Source organism: Dreissena polymorpha, chromosome 5, assembly GCF_020536995.1.
Source record: "Dreissena polymorpha isolate Duluth1 chromosome 5, UMN_Dpol_1.0, whole genome shotgun sequence".
Taxonomy (NCBI): Eukaryota; Metazoa; Mollusca; class Bivalvia; order Myida; family Dreissenidae; genus Dreissena; species Dreissena polymorpha.
Window position 1 is genome coordinate 51,577,605 of NC_068359.1, and position 24,808 is coordinate 51,602,412.

Here is a 24,808-nt window from a genome sequence, read left to right on the forward strand (position 1 = left end):
ATATTTATTTTTTTACCTGAAATCAAGGTAAGTCAATCATGTGAGTAAAATAAAATTACACATGATAAACCCTTTACCACTCAGATACATATTTTTAGCATTTGTAGTCCCTTAGAAAGTTTAATTTAATTAAAGACCTTGTATCTGTAGTGTCTGAGTCTGACACTGGGAGTGATATGCGAAAGTTTAACTATGCCAAATACAAGGCCAAGTATCCCTGGCTGTTCTAAAGTGCAATCAAATGCAGATACATGATGTTAATGTACACAATATAATTTATTTCATGTATCAACTCCATTATCCAAATGAAATACAAATTTCTTATTTTCCCCAAATAAGAAAAAAATGCGATATTTTTTTCTCTAAAAAAGGCTGAGGCCCCTTTCACAAAAAGGGTGTTATGGCCCTGGTGATATGCAACTTGATGATAAAAAAATTCCACATAACTTTTATCATCAACAGCCCAATCAAATCAGCATGAAGTTTGAAAAGTAGACCGCAAGACTAATGAATGCATTAAAGAAACATTAAAAATCAATCTGATTACACAACAAGATAAGAAAGGCTTAGCAGAATTCATTGAAGAACAGCAAATCAAGTGACGAGGAAAAACATGCGATGTACTGTGAAGATATTAATCTCACCATATATAGGATCACCCCATTTTTAAATTCTAATTGACACTCAGGCCATAGTAACTTGAAAAACAGTTTTGCCATTAACTAGGATGTGAAGTACAGAGTGGCATGAAAATTACAAATCAAATACTACAAATACTTGGAGGTCGTATCAATTTCAACTTTGGATATTAAACCAGCAACTTAAAGTTTAATCTTTGTCTATGCTTGAGCTATTTACACAAGCTTGAAAATTATGATGTCTAGTAAAAGGGACTATGGGCATGAAACAACGGATTTCTTTTGCAATGTAAATTATTTTATTTTAGAAAAATAATCTTTACTAAAACATTTCATTAAATTAATCAAACAAAATTTAATACAAAAAAGAGACATGTTTGTCAGAAACACAATGCCTCCTACTGCGCCGCTTGGATACATGTTTTTTTTACCTTTGACCTTGAAGGATGACCTTGACCTTTCACCACTCAAAATGTGCAGCTCCATGAGATACACATGCATGCCAAATATCAAGTTGCTATGTGAAGGGACATAGAAGTTATGAGCTTTTTTCGAAACCTAAATGCGAAACCTAAATGCAAAGTGTGACGGAAAGACGAACGGAAGACGGCAGACGGTCCGATCACTATATGCCCTCCTTTGGGGGCATAAAAAAGAAATTTGATAGGAACAAATTAGCATAACATTTTAAACAAGAGCACCGCCTTGCGGGTGCAGACCGCTCATCTATTTTCTTTTTAAAGGTGAAGGGACTATCATTTTCAATCACAAAGGAGGGAGAGGTGGATAGAAGAGGGGTGCATTGTGTGGGGGTGTGGACATTTATTACATTATCTTCCAAAAATGCGAAAAAAAGGGAAAAAAAATCGGGGAGGGGGGGGGGGTGGGGGGTGGGTGGGGGCGGGGTGGGGATTCTTGGGTGCGATGGTTGTACGGTATTTCAAACATAAAATAATAAAAATAAATATTTGTGTTTTGTAACCGTTTCAAAAAACATAAATTGGGGGGGGGGGGGGTGAGGTGGGGGGGGGTATAGTGTGAGGGTGTGGTGGTAATTTGTGATCTTAAAAAAAAAAAAAAAAAAAAAAAAAAATAGGGGGGGGGGGGATTCGGGTGGGGGGTGGGGGGAGGGGGGGGTGGGGGGGTGTTTCTTGGGTGCGATGGTTGGACGGTATTTCAAACATAAAATAATCAAAATAAATAGTTTAGTTTTTTAACCGTAAAAAAAAAATGGGGGGGGAGGGGGGGGGCACGGGCGATGGTTTGGGTGGAGTCTATTATGGTATGTCAGGTAAGAGTAGTTTTGTCAAAGTATCAATCAAATCTAATCATAAACAAAGAAGTTATGGCAATTTTAGCAAAATTTAATAATTTGACCTTGAGAGTCAAGGTCATTCAAAGGTCAAGGTAAAATTCAACTTGCCAGGTACAGTAACCTCATGATAGCATGAAAGTATTTGAAGTTTGAAAGCAATAGCCTTGATACTTAAGAAGTAAAGTGGATCGAAACACAAAATTTAACCATATATTCAAAGTTACTAAGTCAAAAAAGGGCCATAATTCCGTAAAAATGACATCCAGAGTTATGCAACTTGTCCTTTTACTGTACCCTTATGATAGTTTGCGAGTGTTCCAAGTATGAAAGCAATATCTATAATACTTTAGGGGTAAAGTGGACCAAAACACAAAACTTAACCAAACTTTCAATTTTCTAAGTATAAAGGGCCCATAATTCCGTCCAAATGCCAGTCAGAGTTACATAACTTTGCCTGCACAGTCCCCTTACGATAGTTAATAATGGTTGCAAGTATGAAAGCAATAGCTTTGATACTGTAGGAATAAAGTGGACCTAAACACAAAACATAACCAAATTTTCAATTTTCTAAGTATAAAAAGGGCACATAATTCTGTCAAAATGCCAGTCAGAGTTACATTACTTTGCCTGCACAGGCCCATTATGATAGTTAGTAAGTGTTTCAAGTATGAAAGCAATAGCTTTGATACTTAAGGAATAAAATGGACCTAAACACAAAACTTAACCAAAATTTTCAATTTTTTAATTATAAAAAGGGCACATAATTCTGTCAAAATGCATGCCAGAGTTATCTAACTTTGCCTGCCCAGTCCCCTCATGATAGTTAGTAAGTGTACCAAGTTTGAATGCAATAGCATTGATACTTTCTGAAAAAAGTGGACCTAAACGCAAAACTTAACCAAAATTGTCAATTTTCTAAGTATAAAAAGGGCACATAATTCAGTCAAAATGCACGCCAGAGTTATCTAACTTTGCCTGTCCAGTCCCCTCATGATATTAAGTAAGTGTACCAAGTTTGAATGCAATAGCATTGATACTTTCTGAGAAAAGTGGACCTAAACGCAAAACTTAACCGGACGCCGACGCCGACGCAGACGCCGACGCCGACGCCGACGCAGACGCCGACGCCGACGCCAAGGTGATGACAATAGCTCATAATTTTTTTTTCAAAAAATAGATGAGCTAAAAATTACACAGTAATCAAACTCATGGCTTTGGAGCCATACAAAATAATGTCAGAAGACATTGCTTTAACAAACTATCATGCTTGGTAAATTTACTTCTTCAATTTTTTGATAAAAATACTACCAATTAATAATAAAGACGTCCAAAATTTAAACATAAAAAGGGCCATTCAGGGCACATGTTATTAAATATTTTTTAACTAAACATGCATCAACATGGGGGGGGGGGGGCCTATGAATGACATAGTCCTTTCATCGCAGCCCTTTTTGCAGACATGCTGGTACATAAATATTTAAATTATTAAATTAAAATAGTTAAAATAGTTGTGCATATTGGACATAATATCTTTACTGACAACAATTTTCAAAAACAATGTGTGATTTTCAGATTTTCAAATACGTTTGGCAAAAGGTAGCAGGACACTTCAAATTGGGAATTTATTTCATAAAAAAATGCGTTTTTTTTATAAAGTAAAGCATGAATACATATTTTACTTAAAAAAAAAAACCTTTATCAAATGCTTTGCTAAAAATGCTAAATCAGATTACTGTAGACGTATAGAAATTCGTCAGTATGAAATTTCGTGTTTAAATAAAAAATAACTATTTCGTTGACACGTAATCTCGTGGATTTAAAAAAAAAACAACTAATTAGTTGATACGTAATTTCGTGGATTTCAAATTTTCGAGGAAGACTGACTGTCATTATAATTAAACTTTTATTAAAACAACCAGAGTAATAAAGAAGCATAATCTGCTTATCTGTGTTGACAGCAAGACTTAAGGTTAATGTGCACTGAAGCATGAATGTGTTGCCGATAATTGTCAATAAGAGCGATAAAGCGGCGCATCTGTGGGTACCAGCTTGCTAATTGCCATCAATGTTGTTTTGACAATATTTGCAATTTTCAGCGCAATCTGTCCCCTAGTAGTAACAATTGAGTAATGAGGTCCCCAAAATACACGTGTGAAAACCGTTATGTCTCTTTTAACTTTAACTTGTAACTCTATTTGTCACTTATTGACATATGTGATAAATCTGTTAACTGTTTTAGTTTATTTCTCAGGGACAACACTTTCCGAATTGATGAGACCTCTTTTAAATGAAAATTCCATTAAAGCAGAAAGTGTCGTCCCTTATTATATATAGTCTGTACAGACTGCGCAAGCTTATCTGGGATGACACTTTACTAACACGCATTAAGCCCAGCTTTACCAGAAAGAGGCTCATTTGATGCTTACAGGCAACAGTCAGGTCTGTTTGTAGATTAAAGTCATGGTTAATAGTGATATAAATAATAAATAAAATCAATAACTTAAAGGTAGTGTATAAACCAGTCATTTATGGGACTAAACTCTACCACGGTGCCTATATCACGTGACATTTTAAGATCTGTGTGGGGAGTAAAATATCAACAAAAGCGCGACGCAGGTAAGATTTTCAAGATTGCTTTTTAAATATTTTACCAGTTTTAATGGGATAAAGTGAAGAGCCCGCTCATTCATGAGAGTTTTCTATAGGTATCATGATTTTATAAAACAAATAATTATTTTTTCAGTAAAGTGCAACCGAGCGTTTGAACGGTTAGTAAAAGGTAGGATCAGTGTGGGAACATTTTTTTATTTTGAAACAGAAACATCACATCTGGTGAAATTAAGCAATAAACTTTATAGGCGGAGCTTACAACATATCATTTTGCACTCATTTTTAGGTTTCTGTTATATATTTACGAAACAAAGTTCAAGAGAAATGTTCTTACAGTAATATGATCTGTGTGGTATACGTTTTTTAGAAGGATCTGTGTGGTATACTGTTTTTAAGTTTTTCAGTTCTATTCAGTTGTTAAATAAAAATGCTTGTCAACAATGTATTTGAAACTGTATTTTTAAATGCGAAAGCATATATAACACATAATGGCTATACATTATTGTATTAAATTTTATTGTTATTTTAGTGCTAAACATTACTGTCACGTAAAGTAATGTATCATATATTATTTTAAATATTATATTTGCTTTAAGGTATGGCTCAATTCTCCGAATGCGGAAAAATGTTGAAGACCCTAGCTGGGCTATTGCGCCACACTAGGAGACACGCAAACTCTGGAAACTATTACTGCTTTGGGAAAGCATTTCAGGTAAGATTAAATACCTTAAAAATATTTACATTTTTTAGCCGGATTTTTTTCGAAAAAATCTCGGCTTATAGATTGATGTTGTCGGGCGGGCGGGCGGGGTGGCGGCGTGCTCGAAAATGTTAAAGTTCTTATTTCATGGTATAACTTTGGTATGCTTGGACCTAGAGTCTTCAAACTTGACATGAAGGTTGGCCAGGATTAACAGATGACCACTGGTCATTTCAAGGTCATTCATTTGAAGGTCAAGGTCACTGTGACCTTCAATATAAAAAATGTTAAAGTTTTTATAACTTTGGTATGCTTGGACCTAGAGTCTTGAAACTTGACATGAAGGTTGGCCATAACTAGTTAGTAACCACTGGTCATTTCAAGGTCATTCATTTGAAGGTCAAGTTCACTGTGACCTTGAATGTAAAAATGTTAAAGTTCTTATTTCATGGTATAACTTTGGTATGCTTGGACCTAGAGTCTTCAAACTTGACATGAAGGTTGGCCAGGATTAACAGATGACCACTGGTCATTTCAAGGTCATTCATTTGAAGGTGAAGGTCACTGTGACCTTCAATATAAAAATGTTAAAGTTGTTATAACTTTGGTATGCTTGGACCTAGAGTCTTGAAACTTGACATGAAGGTTGGCCAGAACTAGTAAGTAACCACTGGACATTTCAAGGCCATTCATTTGAAGGTCAAGGTCACTGTGACCTTGAATGTAAAAATGTTAAAGTTGTTATAACTTTGGTATGCTTGGACCTAGAGTCTTGAAACTTGACATGAAGGTTGGCCAGAACTAGTAAGTAACCACTGGACATTTCAAGGTCATTCATTTGAAGGTCAAGGTCACTGTGACCTTGAATGTAAAAATGTTAAAGTTCTTATTTCATGTTATAACTTTGGTATGCTTGTACCTAGAGTCTTCAAACTTGAAATAAAGATTGGCCAGTACTAGAAGATGACCACTGGTCATTTCAAGGTCATTCATTTGAAGGTCAAGGTCACTGTGACCTTGAATGTAAAAATGTTAAAGTTCTTATTTCATGGTATAACTTTGGTATGCTTGGACCTAGAGTCTTCAAACTTGACATGAAGGTTGGCCAGGATTAACAGATGACCACTGGTCATTTCAAGGTCATTCATTTGAAGGTGAAGGTCACTGTGACCTTCAATATAAAAATGTTAAAGTTGTTATAACTTTGGTATGCTTGGACCTAGAGTCTTGAAACTTGACATGAAGGTTGGCCAGAACTAGTAAGTAACCACTGGACATTTCAAGGTCATTCATTTGAAGGTCAAGGTCACTGTGACCTTGAATGTAAAAATGTTAAAGTTGTTATAACTTTGGTATGCTTGGACCTAGAGTCTTGAAACTTGACATGAAGGTTGGCCAGAACTAGTAAGTAACCACTGGACATTTCAAGGTCATTCATTTGAAGGTCAAGGTCACTGTGACCTTGAATGTAAAAATGTTAAAGTTCTTTTTTCATGTTATAACTTTGGTATGCTTGTACCTAGAGTTTTCAAACTTGAAATAAAGATTGGCCAGTACTAGAAGATGACCACTGGTCATTTCAATGTCATTCATTTGAAGGTCAAGGTCACTGTGACCTTAAATGTTAAAATGTTCAAATTGTTATAACTTTGGTATGCTTGGACATAGAGTCTTCAAACTTGACATGAAGGTTTGCAAGCACACTTAGATGACCACTGGTCATTTCAAGGTCATTCATTCTAAGGTCAAGGTCACTGTGACCTTGAATGTAAAAATGTTAAAGTTCTTATAACTTTGGTAGGTAAAAATGTTAAAGTTCTTATTCCATGTTATAACTTTGGTATGCTTGTACCTAGAGTCTTCAAACTTGACATAAAGGTTGGCCAGTACTAGAAGATCACCACTGCTCATTTCAATGTCATTCATTTGAAGGTCAAGGTCACTGTGACCTTCAATGTTAAAATGTTAAAATTGTTATAACTTTGGTATGCTTGGACCTAGAATCTCAAACTTGACGTAAAGGTTTGCAAGCACACTTAGATGACCACTGGTCATTTCAAGGTCATTCATTTCAATGTCATTCATTTGAAGGTCAAGGTCACTGTGAACTTAAATGTTAAAATGTTAAAATTGTTGTAACTTTGGTATGCTTGGACCTAGAATCTCAAACTTGACGTAAAGGTTTGCAAGCACACTTAGATGACCACTGGTCATTTCAAGGTCATTCATTTGAAGGTCGAGGTCACTGTGACCTTGGATGTAAATATGTTAAAGTTGTTAATACTTTGGTATGCTTAGACCTAGAGTCTTCAAACTTGATATGAAGGTTGGCCAGAACTAGTAGATGACCACTGGTCATTTTAAGGTCAAGGTCACCGTGACCTTGAATGTAAAAATGTTAAAATTCTTATTTCATGGTATAACTTTCTTATGCTTGGACTTACAGTCTTCAAACTGGACATGAAGGTTGGCCAGCACTAGTAGATGACAATTGGTCATTTTAAGGTCATTGAAGGTCAAGGTCACTGTGACCTTGAATGTTAAAAATTAAAAGTTGTTTTAACTTTCGTATGCTTGGACATGGACTTTGTCATGACTAACAGATGACCACTGGTCAAGAGAACAACTGGTCATTTTAAAGTCTTTCAATTGACAGTGACCTTAAATGTGAATATTTTTTTCATGATTTAACTTTGGTATGCTTACATACCAAAACATAACACAAGGTTTGCTCATGCCTTGAAAAGTACTTACATTTCATTTTGACCTTTGAACAATATTTCAGTAATTTAAGTATTGCATTGACAAAAACACGAAAGGTACTTTCCTGTCATTTAAATCAAAAATCCGGCTTCAATGCGGTCATCTCCGACCGCGGAACTCTTGTTATACAGTTATACTAACAAACAGATGAACGGATTTTCTTGAAACAACACAAATACACAATATATCTCATCTATCAGGTTACCGTATATTTTAAAATATCTCAATAATCGTCAAATTGTTGGTAATTTAAAAATAACAAACGCGTGTCTACTGATACTAACATTTTCGAAATAGCGTGTTTACGCACTGAAATGTCACGTGAATAAAAAAGGTTTGTTTCTCAGGATTCCTACAATCTTAGAAGGCATAGGGCCTCAAAGCACGAAGGACCCAAATGTCACGTGTGCGTACAGTGAGGCAGGAGCTTTGCGGACAAGTACCTACTACTGCTCACGAGAAAAGTGCAAAAAAAGAGGGATTGGTGAAAAGTTACCAATGTGGGTTGGCAGTTAGGAGTGAGAATGACCTCAAAGAGCACGTCAAGACCAACCTGCCGGACAAGTGTTATAAGTGTGAGGAGTGTTTCAAAACGTACCAACGCAAAATAAATCTTTCTCGAGACGTGAGGATCTAACATAAATCCGTGAATACTGATAAAAAATCATAATAGTTTACAGTTTGTCTGTGGAACTTGATTATCGTGGTAAGTTATTTTATTAGTTGTTTTATTTTAACTTTACTTTTCAAAATGATTCTAAAGTTATCCGAATTTGATTAGTTTTTATGTTTCGTTTAGTTCGTTTGTGTGTTTCTGTTGAAGAAATCATCCTCAAATAATTATGCAATAATTTGGATTAACGTTATTCATTTATATATTGCCTCTGTGATTTGTGTTATCGAATCTGTGATTCTTTTTTAATTATAACTTGATTAAAGTTTTGCAATGTTGTTTTCGTTGATTTCAATTTTATATACCGCTGTCACGAGCTAATTCGATAATCATAAGCAGCCAGGTTTCCTAATAGTAGTGAATTTCACGATTGAGTTACATAATTATATGCCTGCTTATACTTATTCTAGTCCGTGGTAAATGACAGTAAACAATGTGTGCAATGAGGTTGTGTATACCATACAATACTCCTTAATGCGAAATATGTCTTGGTATTCTTTACAGCTGCATCCCACCACAACACAAGAGGAGAATCGTACATATATAATCATTTAGTATAATATTTCTACATTAACTTTTTATATTCTCTTCAAAATAATAAACGCTAAAGATAAGCATACACTTGTTACACTAAATAAACCGACATAATTTATAACATGACGTTAACACTAACACATGGCGAATGATTGTCAAGATCTATACTGCGTAATAAACTAATGCAACAATATTAATTCCAAATATAAGGAACATAACACACACACACACACATATATATGTTTCTACTATGTCCATTATTTTATTTTTAGTAAATCATACCGGTTACCTTCAACTTTAAATAACAACAAAATATAAAATTATGTCGACAATGTAACATTTTTTGCCGTTTAAAGTTTCTTCACAATAATGCAAGGCACTTTGAAATCGATGACAAACCAATGCGTCTGGTGGATTCTGTTTTATCAGTTTTTATTTCAACTTTGATTTTAAATCATACATATTACTCAGGAAAGAACATGCCTTTGCTTTTTGTCTACCTGTGTAATATTTGACACAATTTCTATTGCAGAATGTATGTCCGAATGCAAAAACAAACGATTGTATACACTCTCCGAAGAAATATAACAAAAGCATGGATGTGTACCGTATGATAATGCACGCTCATGCATACTTTAACACAACATGTTAAAATTTCAATTGTGTTCGTCTATCCCCAGTCTTATTGTTGGCAACAGTTTGCTATCGTTTCGTCTCGCCCGCTCCCACCTTACTCCTATTTTCCCCTTATGTATAGCATTCCTGTCTCGTGAAACTGTTTCCTCTATTTTTAGTGTCAAATAGGTGGTAACTGAAATGAATCAATTTATAAATAATAATAACAGATCTACGACTACTACTACTACTACTACTACTACTACTACTACTACTACTACTACTACTACTACTACTACTACTACTACTACAACTACTACTACTACTACTACTTATAGAAGTACTAGTAGTAATAGTAGTAGTAGTTAGTGTAGTAGTAGTAGTAGTTGTTGTTGTATTGAAATAATTGAAATTAAATATAAAAAATATATATTGTCGTTATTATTTCAATTTATCCGTAAATTGTAGGAACACGGATACCACACAGATCCTTTTAAACACGTATACCACACAGATCATATTACTGTTAACAGAGCTACAGATAAGCTTTTTAGGGTAATTGGGTAATACCCTTCAAAATAAGAATGAATTGGGTAATGGAAAATGTGATTGGGTATCCAAAAGTATGATACCCGCTCATATTAAAAATAATTGGGTATTTGTACCAAAACAAACAATTTAATAGGGTAATGGCAATAAAACATTCATTTAGCTTCTCAAAAACTTACCTACATATAGTTGTGTATTCAGTTGAAGTATAGGCTGTTCCATTTTTCTGTGACAAAACAGTCATTTGCTCATTATAACAATTTAACAAACAATAGCACATTCCTTGTGCAATGTTAAATCACATTCTTTGTGTTGTTTCAACAGTAACTGTTCTTAACTGAATAAAACTAATATTTAACATAATAAACAAGTTGTAGTCAGTAAATCATAGTTATTTTTACACTTTCTTAGCTTTCTTAGCAGTGGCTCTGGGTTTGTATTCGGCGAACAGCCTTCTTTTTGTACGCTTTTTCTGCTGCCAGTGCTTTATACAAGGAGTCATGTCCATGAGGCCTGGGTCTGGTCCCATCATGCAGATAGTGATCAAAGTGTTGAGCTTTTCTGCACTCAGAGAGGACCTGTATTTGGTTTTTAGTCTATTCTGTGTACTAAAACTCCTTTCACATTCAACACTTGTAAGTTCAATGCAGAGAGTCACAGATGCAAGTTTGGCAAAGTTTGGCAGAATGTCATTGTGGAGCAGAATAATACATTTGCACAGATGTTGAGTTGTAACTTTTGAGTATGCACCACAAATCATGCCTCTCAGTCTGGGCCATTCTTGTTTCAATTCCTCAAAATCTATCAACGGTGGTATTTGCTTTTCTTCTCGGTTTAACCCTTCAATCAGGTTTCCATGTTCAATGGTGACAGTTTTCTCAGTGCCATAGAAGGCTCCTAGGCGCTCAAGTGCTTCATCAGAGTCATTAAAACTTAACACAGTCATTGGTTCAAAAACTTTTGTCAAGTCATCAAATACATCTGTTTCAGACTTTCTAAATCTAGTTTTCACATTTTTCAAGAGCCTATCAATGTAGCTCAATCTGATATTCTCTATTTCAGAGTTCATATTGGCAGAATATGACAACTTTTCCCCACATAGCAATGCATCACCATTTTGAACAATTATTCTTGTTTTCATTTCCTTCAAAAAGTGTCCATCGTTAGTTTTCATGTCTTTTAGTTTGGCAATGGTGCCATCAACTAATGGCCTAAGTTGACTCAACAGAAAATTTTTCTCCTGCAGTTTACAGCATAGGATTGCAAGTTCAGTGTGTACATCCAAAACGAGTGCTGTAATGAGGGCTACCTTGTACGAGTTAAAATATTTGAAGAGGCCTTTAGCCACAGCATTTTTGTCTTCCGTGCACTGACTCAGTGTAGCAAGAACTGAAGCATAGGACTCATACACAGCCTCCACAGCATTTTTTAGGCCTAGCCATCGAACAGAGTATACCTCAGGGTTTTCCCTTCCTTTTATTTGAACAGGCCAAATAAAAATTTGAACCGGCCAAGCAAGGCACTCCTGCTAGGGGGGTCCGGGGGCATGCCCCCCCGAAAAATTTTGAAAATCTAGACGCAAAATGGTGCATTTTGGGGGGGTTTGGACAGAAATTTTAGAGATGAAAATTACTTGTTTTTTTTTTGTATCACTTATGGAATTTTTCTAATTTTTTAAAAAAATTGTGAGGGGAGTGCCAAATAATTATACTGTGCATAGTGTGCGATGAATTTTGAAACAAGTCAATAACTAAGCTACTGGTTATGCCAAAGCCAGTTCATGAGTTCTTTGACAAAGCTTGGTGGAATGAACTGTTGAATTGCAAACTTTATTCAACTAAAAGTATTGTTTGAATAATTTCTTTCATGCATTTTCATCGAGATTTTCATCAATACAAACCTTTCTGACGTTTTGAAGGCGCTGTCACACTGAAATAATCTCTCAGGGTTCGTTTCATTTTGAGAAAACCATGTGGTTACGATTTTTGTAGTTATTTGCATACTCAAAATAATCAGCCAATGAGAAGCGCCGTTTTGTAGTTATTTGCGTACTCAAAATAATCAGCCAATGAGAAGCGCCGTTATAAATTATACTTGTTCGGTAAAACGTACACACGGAAGTATAAAGAACATAAACAAAACGATGTTAAATCGATGTTTTCGCTTGTTTAATTTCGTCTTTTCTTAACTTTAACAATTACATCGATCAAAGTTGCAAAACCTCTCATTATTTTTTTTTGTTACCAGCATTTGAACCGGCCAGAAAATCGATTGAACCGGTCAATTTGGCCGGCGGCCGATTCTTAGGGAAAACTCTGATACCTCCTTTATTGTAAGCTCAGCTTTTGGGCATTTTTAAGTGTTTGTGTTCTAGAACTGGAACCACTAATGAAAACGTACAGTGCAATGAATTTTGCTTTGAGCTTATTCATGTAATCATCTTCTTTAATGGCATCAGAACACGCTAAATTCAGCCTGTGAGCAGCACAATGTGTTTGAATGCAAAAAGGAGCGTACTTTGCTTTTAGTTGAACTCCAACACCTGTTTTTTTTCCCATCATCACTGCTGCACCATCTGTAGACAGGGATGAGCATGATGCAGGTGGAATTTCCAATTCTTCAAGACAATTAACAACACAATTCACAATTGTGTGAGCACATCCATCTTCAATAGGTAAATTGCACAGAAAATGAGTAACTCGTGTGCCATTTATCACATATCGTATGCATACTGACAATCTCTTTTCAACTGTTATGTCTGTGCTTTCATCAAGCATTAATCATTAAAAACCAGAGCTTTTAATGTTTTTCACAACATCAGACTTCAAAACATGTGCAATAGATTTTTGAATTTCAGTAATGGTATCCCAACTGAGATTCTTATATTTAATGTCAACACCATTTGATTCCTGTAACTGAAGCAGTCCATTAATTTTGTCTGATGGAATTTCTGATTTGGCTGCAAAATAGACAGTGTTGAACAATTTCGTGTCTTCAGGTGAAACTTTGATCTCAGGCTCCTCGGCCTCACCACAAACACTTGAGCAGTCTATTGCTGCCAGCTTCACTTCAGACTTCACAACATTTCTGTGCTCAACGCTATCATTATGCCTAACGACACTAGATATCTGAATGTTAGGGGATCCGTCATATGCCCAAACACTTGACAATTTCATGGAGTCTTTTTTCTCTTTGCAAAGTTTACAAATAAGTTTAAACGTGCTTCCTGATTCAACAATCTGCAGCCAAGGAAATTTTTCGACCCACTCATCAAATGTTTTTCGAGTTGTTTTTTATCCGGAATGGGCTGGTACTTTCGTTTTGAAAACCCCATCAACAAGTTCATTTACAATACTTTCGCAAATGTCCACTGAACAAAAAATCAAATTGATAAGGTCATTTACAATACCCTTCGCAATTTTTTCGCCATCAAATTCATTAACCACCAAAAAGAATTCAATGCGGGTTTTTTGTATTTTGTGTGAAAGTTTACGTCTTCCTCGAGACGCCATTTTTTTACGCATGTGTTTTCATCTAAATGCTTGGGGAAATACCTTACAGGTTATATTACACTAATTCCGATTCCCATAGGGTCCCATTATAAAACTGACAACTTTCACAGCATTTTTCTTGCCTTTCCGACGTATCAATTTTTCCGAACCTGGTATCATTTTAAAAGATGGATCTGTCATCTTCCAATAATTGCAATCAAAAACATACCGTCTCGCAACTTCTAAGAAAGTAAATCGCTGTCGAATGAACCCACTGTAGAAAAACGCGTTTCGGAATCCTAATTTCGACAAAAGCCCCACACAATAGAAAACACACCCTCAAAAGTTCATCTTTTAAGTTAGCTTCCAATCCAAGGCATCAAAGTACTCTAGACACATACAGGATATTACAAATAACCACAAAAGACATGTCTCACATTGTTAAATGGCTTATATTCAAGAAGAGAAAAGGAACTCTTTAGAAATAGGCACTACTTTCGAATGGACCACGGAGGGATACACAATGATTTAGTGTAATGTAACCTACAATATAAAACAAGCGCTTGTCGATTAAGACTCGAGTCAATACGGCCAACCCAAAATGGGAATTTTCATTACGCATAGACGGCGGCTCGAATTGGGTATCGGCGGTTTGTTTTGCGTACCGGTACGCTTAGATTTTGAAAAAATTGCGTATCCACTGTTTTTTTATTGCGTATTTACGCAAATACGCAGCTTATCTGTAGCTCTGTGTTAACATATTTTTCTTGAACTTTTTTTCGTAAATATAAAACAGAAACCTGAAAATGAATTCAAAATGTTATATTGTAAGCTCCGCACATAAAGTTTATTGCTTAATTTCACCATAGGTGATGTTTCTGTGTCAAAGTAAAATAATGTCCCCACACTGTTCCTCCTTTTTTCTAACCGTCCAAATGCGCGGTTGCACTTTACTAAAAAAAATACTTATTTGTTTTATAAAATCATGATACCTATAGAAAACTCTCATGAATGAGCGGGCTCTCCACTTAATCCCATTAAAAATGGTGAAATATTTAAGAAGTAATCCTTAAAAATCTTACCTGCGTCGAGCGTTTGTTGATATATTACTCACCCACACAGATCGTAAAAAGTCACGTGGTATAGGCACCGTGTCTACAATAACCAATGACCGACAAATGTTGATGCAACAACAATCAATATTACTGCTAGCTTGGACCATTGTATGACCAATTCACATTGATGTATGAATACAACCTTTTTATTAATTCTTTATGATACAACCATTAAAGCAAGTAGATATGATTTTCCTAAAAAAATAAAACATCAATACAAAATTGATTAATAGAAATATAGAATTTAATTTCATCAGAAATTACACCTGCGAATCAACAAATTAAGAGTTATTTCAATAACAAACTAGAAATGGCGCGGCCGCGGCTGACGCGTATCTCCACGCCGCATGTTTGACCTAGGGTTCAGATCAAAATTCCAAATAGTGCACTGTCGCACATATGCTCATAGCTACTATGTGCGTAAGTTTCAAGGTTCTAGTGCTAATAGTGTAAGTGTGCGGCCAGGACGGACAGCAAGCATGTTGTTAATAAAATTAGTGAAAATCTCTGACCTGGCCCCACCCCAACCCCCATGACTTTTGACCCAGGGGCAGGGCCCTTGCTACACTTTGGGGGATGAGGGCCGGGGCCCTTGGAGGGGGCAATTTCGCGTCGTTTTTGGCGAAAAGGGGAATTTTAGAAGATCTTTTCACCAACCATTCAACACTTAAAATTGCTATATTTTAATGTTATTTTAAAAAATATACATTTAATCAAAGGTTAATAGCAAGATACCAGCTGGCAACATAGGTATAAAAATTAAAAAAAATTAAAATATTTTTTATTTTTATTTTTTTGAAAGGGGGGAATATTTAGCTGAAAATTAATAGGGAAAAAAAGTATACTTTTTTCATGGGGGAAGCCGCCGATATTCGGCGGTAAAAAGTGCAAATCGAGGGCCCTGAGGGGTCAGATCAAAATTCCAAATAGTGCACTGTTGCACATATGCTCATAGCTACTATGTCTGTGAGTTTCAAGGTTCTAGTGCTAATAGTGTAGGAGGAGATAGTGGCCAGGACAGACAGCAAGCATGTTGTTAGAAAAATGAGTGAAAATCTCTGACCCTGCCCCACCCCAACCCCCATAACTTTTGACCCAGGGGTCAGATCAAAATTCCAAATAGTGAACTGGCGCACATATGCTCATAGCTACCATGTGTGTAAGTTTCAAGGTTCTAGTGCTAATAGTGTAGGAGGAGATAGTGGCCAGGACGGATGGACAGCGGAGATAACCACATAATCCCCACGCCTCGAAAAGGGTGGGGATAGTAATTGTTTGTCTGAACAGTAATAAACACAAAATTCATGCACGTGCAAACTTTATGTACACTTTTGGGACATCCCCACTATTAAAGATGTAAAGATGTTCATGTGTGAGCATATTTCGAAGCCCATGAGGTCCTTTTGTGTATGAGGCTACATTATGTGTGCCCTGGAGTGTGTCCCAGCACTCCTACCTTATTAACTTTCACAAAGTTGGGATGAATTCTGAATTACAGCTGCAATTTCCAGTGGCAATGTTTTTCAAGCATCCGGAACCATTTTCAAATTCGCTCAAGATATTATTGGAACCAAGATATTATTATTATGACCAAGTTACATGATGATTGGATAATAAATGTGGCCTCTAGAGTATAAACAAGGCTTTACTAAATCCATAAAAGGAAAAATGCCCTGCGCTTCCTTTGCAACCATGTTTTTCAACAAAGTGGAACCATTTTGTAACTTGTCCAAGATATCATTGGGACGAATCTTCTGACCAAGTTTCATGAAGATCCGACAAAAAATGTGGCCTCTAGAGTGTCAACAAGGCAAATGTTGACTCCACACTATGTACAACAGACAAAAAGCGATCACAAAAGCTCACCTTGAGCAAAGTGTGCTCCAGTGAGCTAACGAGAGCGCCGATGGCGTTGAAAGCATAGTTGCAAGATACAGGGAAGTTGCTGCTGAAGTAAATGTTTAGGTCAAAATATACTAAATAGTTTCCTTATATGTTTCAATGTAAAAGCGACAAATTTGAGCGAAAATAAATACAACATTTTGCACATAGAGACCCCCATAGATATGTCATGTTCAAACCATCAAAGAATTCGACTTAATTCAAAATCGACTGTTTTTGCACCTTCTTTTTTCAGCCGTTTTCTAGTGGATTGTAACCGTTTGCAGTACCATTTTTTACTTTAATCTCTAACTTTATCATATTTCAGGTATTTAATAGTGAACACCTATGCTTACCCTATCAATATCTCCAAACGATTAAACCAGAACAACAGTCTAAAGTGTAAAACATGCCTTCGAGGAAAATATGATGATTTGTTTAGACAGGGACCTATACTGAGTATAGGTCCCTGGTTTAGAGAGTACAGACTCAATTATTTAGTTTATTGTAACCTGAACAATTTCTGACATCACGAGTCGCCTCGTTCATGCTACCAAAATGTTCTATTTTTAGAAACAGGAATTCCAAATAGTGAAGAATATGAATGGTTACAAAATGACATAACTATGAAAATAAATAGGTAGAATAACATTATTTCACGCATACCATTATGCAACTATCCATTTTCTTTTCCGACTTGATAAATTCACGGCATTCCATTAAAAATTTTACGGACACAACACTCGTCCAGAATTTGCGCAAATCCATTAAATTCGATGCCACATTTAAACCGTTAGCTCTACTCGTAACGTTAGTTTCTGGCTCAAAGTAAATCATTTTAATTTCAATTAACACATCTCTGTTTCTTTCAAACTCTACTTCATTAAATCCATAGAAAGGCAGGTCAGAATCCATGTCATATATCAGAAAACATTCATCGTACTCCGCTATTTTTTTACACATTTACAAAGAACGAAACAATCTCTTGCACGACGGTTACATTACATTGTATGTGAGAGCAAGGAACGACAACTCTGCTTGGAGATTGAGAACGAAAGTGCTTTATGCCCCACTTCCTGTTGAGAATATGTTAATTTCTATTTATAATTAACCAATGAAATTCTACATATCCTTAAACCAGGGCCTTTATGAATTTGACCTCTCCCAGTACAGTAAACAAAGGAAATAAAAAGTAGGTGTGAGATCACTATCAACCAGAACAGAATTGTTTTACAACCAAATTTGTTTTAGTTTCTTCGGTTTTTTCACGTAAAACGTTCTTAGAACAATTCACTAAAAACGTTGTCAGCAATATTCTTGGAAGAAAAGGTTAGAAAAATGTTTCTAAATAAAAAATGTTAGAATTACCATATACTATATTTAATAGATATTTCGTCTGATTTTTGATCAGGTAAGGTTTCATACTGGTCAACCGTTCCATGTCGGTTTTCGAAATGTAGCTCGAACATAAGCATAGTGGCGTAACCGCAACTATGCTAAAAACTCAATATTTATTTTCCAATCTCTAACAACCATGTGCAGGATCACCTGACTTTGTTGGGTTCCCAATTAAATGTTAATGGATGTAAACACACTGGTAAGTGCTTTTTCCCAAATCACTTTTTGAAACAATTTTTCTGAAGATTTCAGCTAGTGCATTAAAGACAGATGTTTATGCTGCTTATGGCAATGTGAAATACCATAAATGCAGCATGATTATGCTTCACACAACATATAATCTTGTCACTGATTTCAGAAATATACAAGGATTTATTCTTATACCTTATATAATAAAGATATCGGCACAAACTGTAAGAAAAACTTACTTTTATCATTTAAAGGTTTTTGCAAATATATTTCAATAATTTCAGAGATTTGCAAAAAATTAAGTTCTTAACGGTGTGTTTACATTCTGTCCAGCCCATTGTGTAAATCACTGAAAACCCGTTTATTCTGCAAACTCAGTGATGTGGTGTATTAGCAGTTTGTAAATTAAAGAATCAATAATAAAGGCATAATACAACGTACTGGAAATGCTGCCTATTCTGGAATCAAGTTGAAAGACAAAGAAAAAATATATCCATGTAAAAACATGGTCATTTATGATTCTTTAAGTTTCTTTATTTTGAGTGTCTCTGATATTTATACCAACTTTTTTTCTTCAATTGACTCCATGATATCATATGATAATACATGTTTAACATGCTTACATACCTTTTTTGTGTCATTACTAGACTGTAAATACAGAGTTTATTCTCTTACTTAGTAAATGTTTACCTTGAAAATAAATGATTCTATGTTCTATCAACATAAATGAACATTTAAATAGAAAGCACTAGAACTGTTCACAGAGTTTAGATAAACTTAAATTCATAAGAAGAACTATCACACTAATGATGAACTTAAAAGTTTGGTTTCCATATAAAAGCAATGGACCCAAAGAAAAAAATATTTTACAACAATACAAAAACTCATTATTACAACTATTTGGTAAGCATTGACAGTAAGAAAAGATCATTTTTCAAAAGTTGTTCTTAACATTTTCTTTTCTACATAATATAAATGCATTGACATTCTGATCATGGTGTTAAATTGTTCGTAACTATATCAAGTTCTTGACTATCTGTTGGATATATGTTTCTAACAGGATATTTCTACCAATTGTGTTAGATTACCGTAAATCTGCGAATATAATACACACTTTTTCACCTGCCGAATTTTTCATCAAGTAGGGGATGCTTATTATATACGAATTTAGAGCAGAACTAAATTTTTCCTGTGAAAATGTTCAACTTAATTGTTGTTATTCGCTGCGTGGCAGCCATTTTGAACTACACCATTACATCAAAAGGGGGGGCAACAGGACTCGGGCTGTCGTTCGTCATTTTTGCCATTTGCGAAAATGTTGAGAATTTGGCTCAATAAAAATCTTATTTGCGAAAATCTAGTAATATTTAGTTGAAAACATCCGCCATTTATATCGGACTGGTTTTCTATATTTGTATCTTTGTTTCGATGAAAGTCTTCGCAATTGGAACAGTAAACAGTCTGTACCTGATTATGAGACATCGCTTGATCTTATTGTTATTGAAGTGCACATGGTAGCTGGCCAATCAACATTGAGCTCGCTTACACATGACATGACGTTGTTGAATGAAACGGGAGAACAGGCGGAGTTATCGGATAATATTGGGTCATTCACGCGCAGACACTGTATACTTTGAATACACAGTTAATATTGTCGTCTGCCTACAAAATAGCGACCGGACCCTAAGTTGTATAAAGAGATTAGCAAATGAAAAAAACAACAACGTGACAATACCCGTAAATAAATATTTATAAGCTGACCACTTTATCATTCTTCCGAATATTTACCATATCTGAAGTATAGGGTGGTAATTAAATAATTAGTTCTATGACGTAATATTACACCTTTCTGCCGATTGCCGAATTAAAATTGAAAGGTGATAATTAATTTGTGTTTTACTCCCAAACTATTCTAAATAACAGCGACGTATTTTAATTAAAGGGATTCGAGAAAAACACGAGCAGTTTAATTTTATTTAAAGTTTAATTAAAGTATTGAGTTTGTAACACTTCAGAAGAGTAATTCATCTAGACTACTATAAAAACAGAAGTAACCACTTTGCCTACTTATTATTTTATTATTATTATAATTATTATCATCCTGAATATTGTCAAATGGAAATAAATGTTTAAAAACAAACAAACAGCGTCTCTGTTTCTTTCTTTTGCAATTATGACTGCTTGACCAGGGTGTCAGCAGGTGGTCAGTGTGTTATCGGTAACAATCAACGGTAATATAAACAATATACAGAGATATTTATTATGCAACTGTTATGACAACAGCACGATAACACATCGCGATCAATAAACCGGGGTATTACTGTGAAACAGATGGTTGATAACCCCAAATTGATTTGCTATATTCACAACACAATAATATATTAACCCATTTTTTTGGAAATGTCCGATTTCGGACACTGATTTTTTCAGTGTGTATTTTACTAGGATTTTCAATTTTTACCAATAAATTTCGACAAAACTCGGGGGTGCGTATTATATAAGAGGGCGTATTATATTCGCAGATTTACGGTATGCAGCAGCTATTGGTGAACATTAAATAGTTGTAAATTAGAGTCAGATCTCTAAATAAAGTAACCATGCCCAATTCTACTGGTGTTCAATTTCCCAGCTGCATGATTATACCACGAAATATATTTTCAAAGAGGTCTTTTAAAAATTCTACTGGTGTTCAATTTCCCAGCTGCATGATTATACCACGAAATATATTTTCAAAGAGGTCTTTTAAAAATCTTTACCAAAACAAGTTCTGAAGTTAAAGGGAGACAATGTAAGTATCTACATATAACACAATTTTAAGAGTATTTGTCCTTTGCATTTGCCAAAAGGTCTGTGCAAATTGCAGAAAAAAAAAAATTATTAAATACATTCTCATACAAGTTTATGATTAAGTAGTGAATGATAAATGTATATTGTGCATAGTCTCAGATAATCTCATGAGAGCTCTATTATTTTCTAATAATGAATATATAAGCAGTACTTTGGGAAACCCGGCTTTATTGTAATACACAGTCTTATCAGGGACGACACTTTTCCCTTTTTATGGCATTGTTTGTAGACAGGAAGGAAGAGAAAGGAAGTCTCTTTTAAAAGAAAATCCACTTGACAGGGGGGCACGGGTATACGGGAGCTTACCGCGTTTAAGTGAGAAAGTTGTTGCAAAACTTCAAAGATGGCGTCGTTTGTTGGATTTTCTTAAAGGAAGGGAGGATATTTTCACCCGGTAAGCCCCTTTGTATTTATAATTATTTTAAATGAATATGCCGTTTCGGCTCTCCGGTGTGTGTGCTTCCCTCGGTTTTTTTGTTTCAAGATCGTAGAAGTCAGGATAAAAAAGTTATTGAAGGAAAACTGTCCACAAATCTGTTTTCTACTTACAGGACGTTCGAGAAATTGGATGTACAAATATCATTTTCTCTTATAATACACAGTATTGACACACGTGAACAGTAAAATATAAATAATTATTTCATTTTACCGACGCCGTTTTATCACTGATAATTAATTTATTGGCAAACATTATTGGTTTAACCCCCTTATTTCGAACTGACTTCCTTTTAAGCACATTTTGGGACCTGACTTCCGAATGACAAACAGCCCTTTCATATGTAAAAGAGCTTGACATGATATACCTAACCATCTTAAATAAAGTGTATATGTGTACTTCAATATTATAGTTTTATAGCATGTTACGTGGTGCAATATAAGTGTTTTCTTAATCACGTTACTTACTGTAGAATAATAATAATGCTGTTTGAAAAACCTGCCGACCAATTGAATCAATTCACATATTTTCAAGAAGATGGGTTGTGTGGTGGCTGATGTACGAGATAATAGAACGTTTATCTTTCAGTAATATTATAATTAATTCCATGTATTTTATGACGTGTCGACCTTATTCTGCTATGAACTTTTTTTAACCATTCTTTTACTGTCTTTTCAGATGATGCAGGTTAAAGGGCGAAAATAAGTGCATCTTTCGTTGCAGTATATGTAATCAGGAATTTTACATCAGGGGAGGATTGAGATATCATGCCCCATTCATGGACAACATGAGTTTAAATGTAGAATATGCAGAAAGAATCCTTCAACAGAGCCAGACTAAAACAGCAAATAAAAAACACGAACATAACAAAACATGTACAGCTGATGTTTGTAGTGTTTTTGTTTTATTTATAAAGTCTACATAGACACGTCTGACATATAATTGCTATGAGTGCTACTTACTTACACGTTTTATTCCGTATATGTCATGATGCTAGTTTCTCACTTTGTTATAAAATTAAACCATTATCTGTGTTACGTCATTTCTTCCTATGATGTCTCTGCATAAAATTTCAATTGTATTAAGCACTTACATACATGATAAAAAAAAGATTTGGGTCGGATTTAATTTGTTATGCATTTGACATATTAACATTACTAACGATTAGAAGGCAATGTTAGGAACAAACGAAATAATCTTTCTAAGTGAACCAATACTTTATTCCCTCAATACAACAGTCATAAATAATATGTATTTACATAGGTATAAAAGAGAAAAAACATACATGTATGAAAATTATATTGATCACTTCTACTGAAATCATATCGTGTATTGCATTTGCACAAATCTTTCTATCCACTACAAATTCACTTTTTGCGATTATAATATAGTGACCAACTCAGGACTGGTTTAAAAGAAGGTCGTCCAAAATGTGTCACATCAAAGTCACATACATGTATCAGTATCGTTATGGTAAAACGCGTCAAATGTCATTGTATTAAATAAACAATTCATATTTAAGTATCATAAAAAAACATCCACCGATATGCATCATCTAAGCAGATGTCAGGTATTCCAAATTGCTTCATGTATTCCCAATCGCAACAATGGCAGTATTTGGTTACATCAACCTTATACTAGTATCAAACCGGCTTTACCCTTTTCTGTTTTTCATTACACTTTTATTGCACGTATATGTGATTGTTTGGCAAGGTACTTCGACGTAATCTTTTTTGTTTGATTGGTGGGTTTTCATGTACCTCTCGCATTCTAGAGCGGTACACACTTCGTTACGTCGTCTTTTTTAATCTTGGCATCCTCAACATATATAACTGGCGTCTAGATATCTGGAAATAGTAAGCATAGTATTCCGTTGGATGCATATTCAAACATAAGTATGATCATATGTGTTAAAATAAACAGGTAAGAATTACACTGTGTTTATAATACCGTCGAATGTCTTATATTACACACACTAAATGTTAGCGTTAAGTACGCGATAAAACATATAATAATACAAATTCATAATAAAACAATTAATAGAAAAAAGAAAACTCTTGATTTCTTCAAGTGAAAATGTTTTCCAAGACGTTCGCACCAATGCGGAATTCATTCACGAAAGTTATTTCTCATAAAACCTTGTAACATCGGAAAGAGCTGTTAATCAATTGGAAGTCAGGTCCCAAAATGTGCTTAAAAGGAAGTTTACAGTCAAACCTGAATTCAGCGGTCAGTCAAGGGAAATGATCAAAGTGACCGTTGTCCACAGGTGACCGGTGAATTCGGATCACAATTTTAAGAAGGTTGGCCAGTTGGTAGTATTACTACGTCGTTACCCCACCCAGTTGTTTGCATACAGTGTAAAACAAATGCCCATTGCATTAACAAAGCATAATAACAACATTTACTTACGCGTGTACATTGAATATTAATAGTGAATAATATCTTTTAGATTGATTTAATTTCATATTGTTAAATTAAACAATGACTTTATCAACGCTGGTATAATTGTTTACTCATGCGACTCATTCATTCAGTAAATAAAGCTTGTCACGTTCCGTTGACGTCACGTCCGTAAAAGTCTTAAAAGCGGATTCAGTGTCATAAACCGATAGTACGGTGTAATTGTACCGTTCTAATTCAAAGAAATAGCGGTCATTTAATTTAGCGATAATTATTTTCAACAAGTCATAAACTCTGACATATTTTCTTTTGAAAATACCCCCACAATTATCCCCGGAAAAGATACCTTCTCAACACCTTATAATTTGTTTACTCGCAGCGGGCCGCTTTTATAATATCATAGACAATTACCGCTTTCAGACACTTTAAACACAAAATAGGCGGACAAATAATATGCTGTGTTTTTAATTTCGTGACTCGAGACGACTGACGCGTGACCGTTGATTTCAGGTCAAACATGAATTTCAGAGTGGAATATAGTGGCCGTTGGCCGTTATGGTCAGGTGGCCGTTAAAGGGTAATATAGAGTGTTTTACGTCGGATGGATTCCAGACTGACCGTTGTCTGCAGGTGACCGGTAAATTCAGGTGG

At 35.0% G+C, this 24,808-nt stretch overlaps 1 protein-coding gene and 1 long non-coding RNA gene across 2 annotated transcripts in view; one reads left to right on the forward strand and one right to left on the reverse strand.

The window, feature by feature from the left end:
* The window catches only part of LOC127881986 (nephrocystin-4-like), a 121,081-nt gene that overhangs the window by 90,931 nt on the left and 5,342 nt on the right, over nt 1-24,808 (reverse strand). The gene's annotated exons all lie outside the window — the stretch shown is intronic.
* LOC127881987 (uncharacterized) lies at nt 5,383-8,150 on the forward strand. Its single transcript, XR_008050364.1, has 3 exons — nt 5,383-5,501; nt 5,648-7,407; nt 8,083-8,150. It is a non-coding gene; the product is annotated as an uncharacterized LOC127881987 (long non-coding RNA).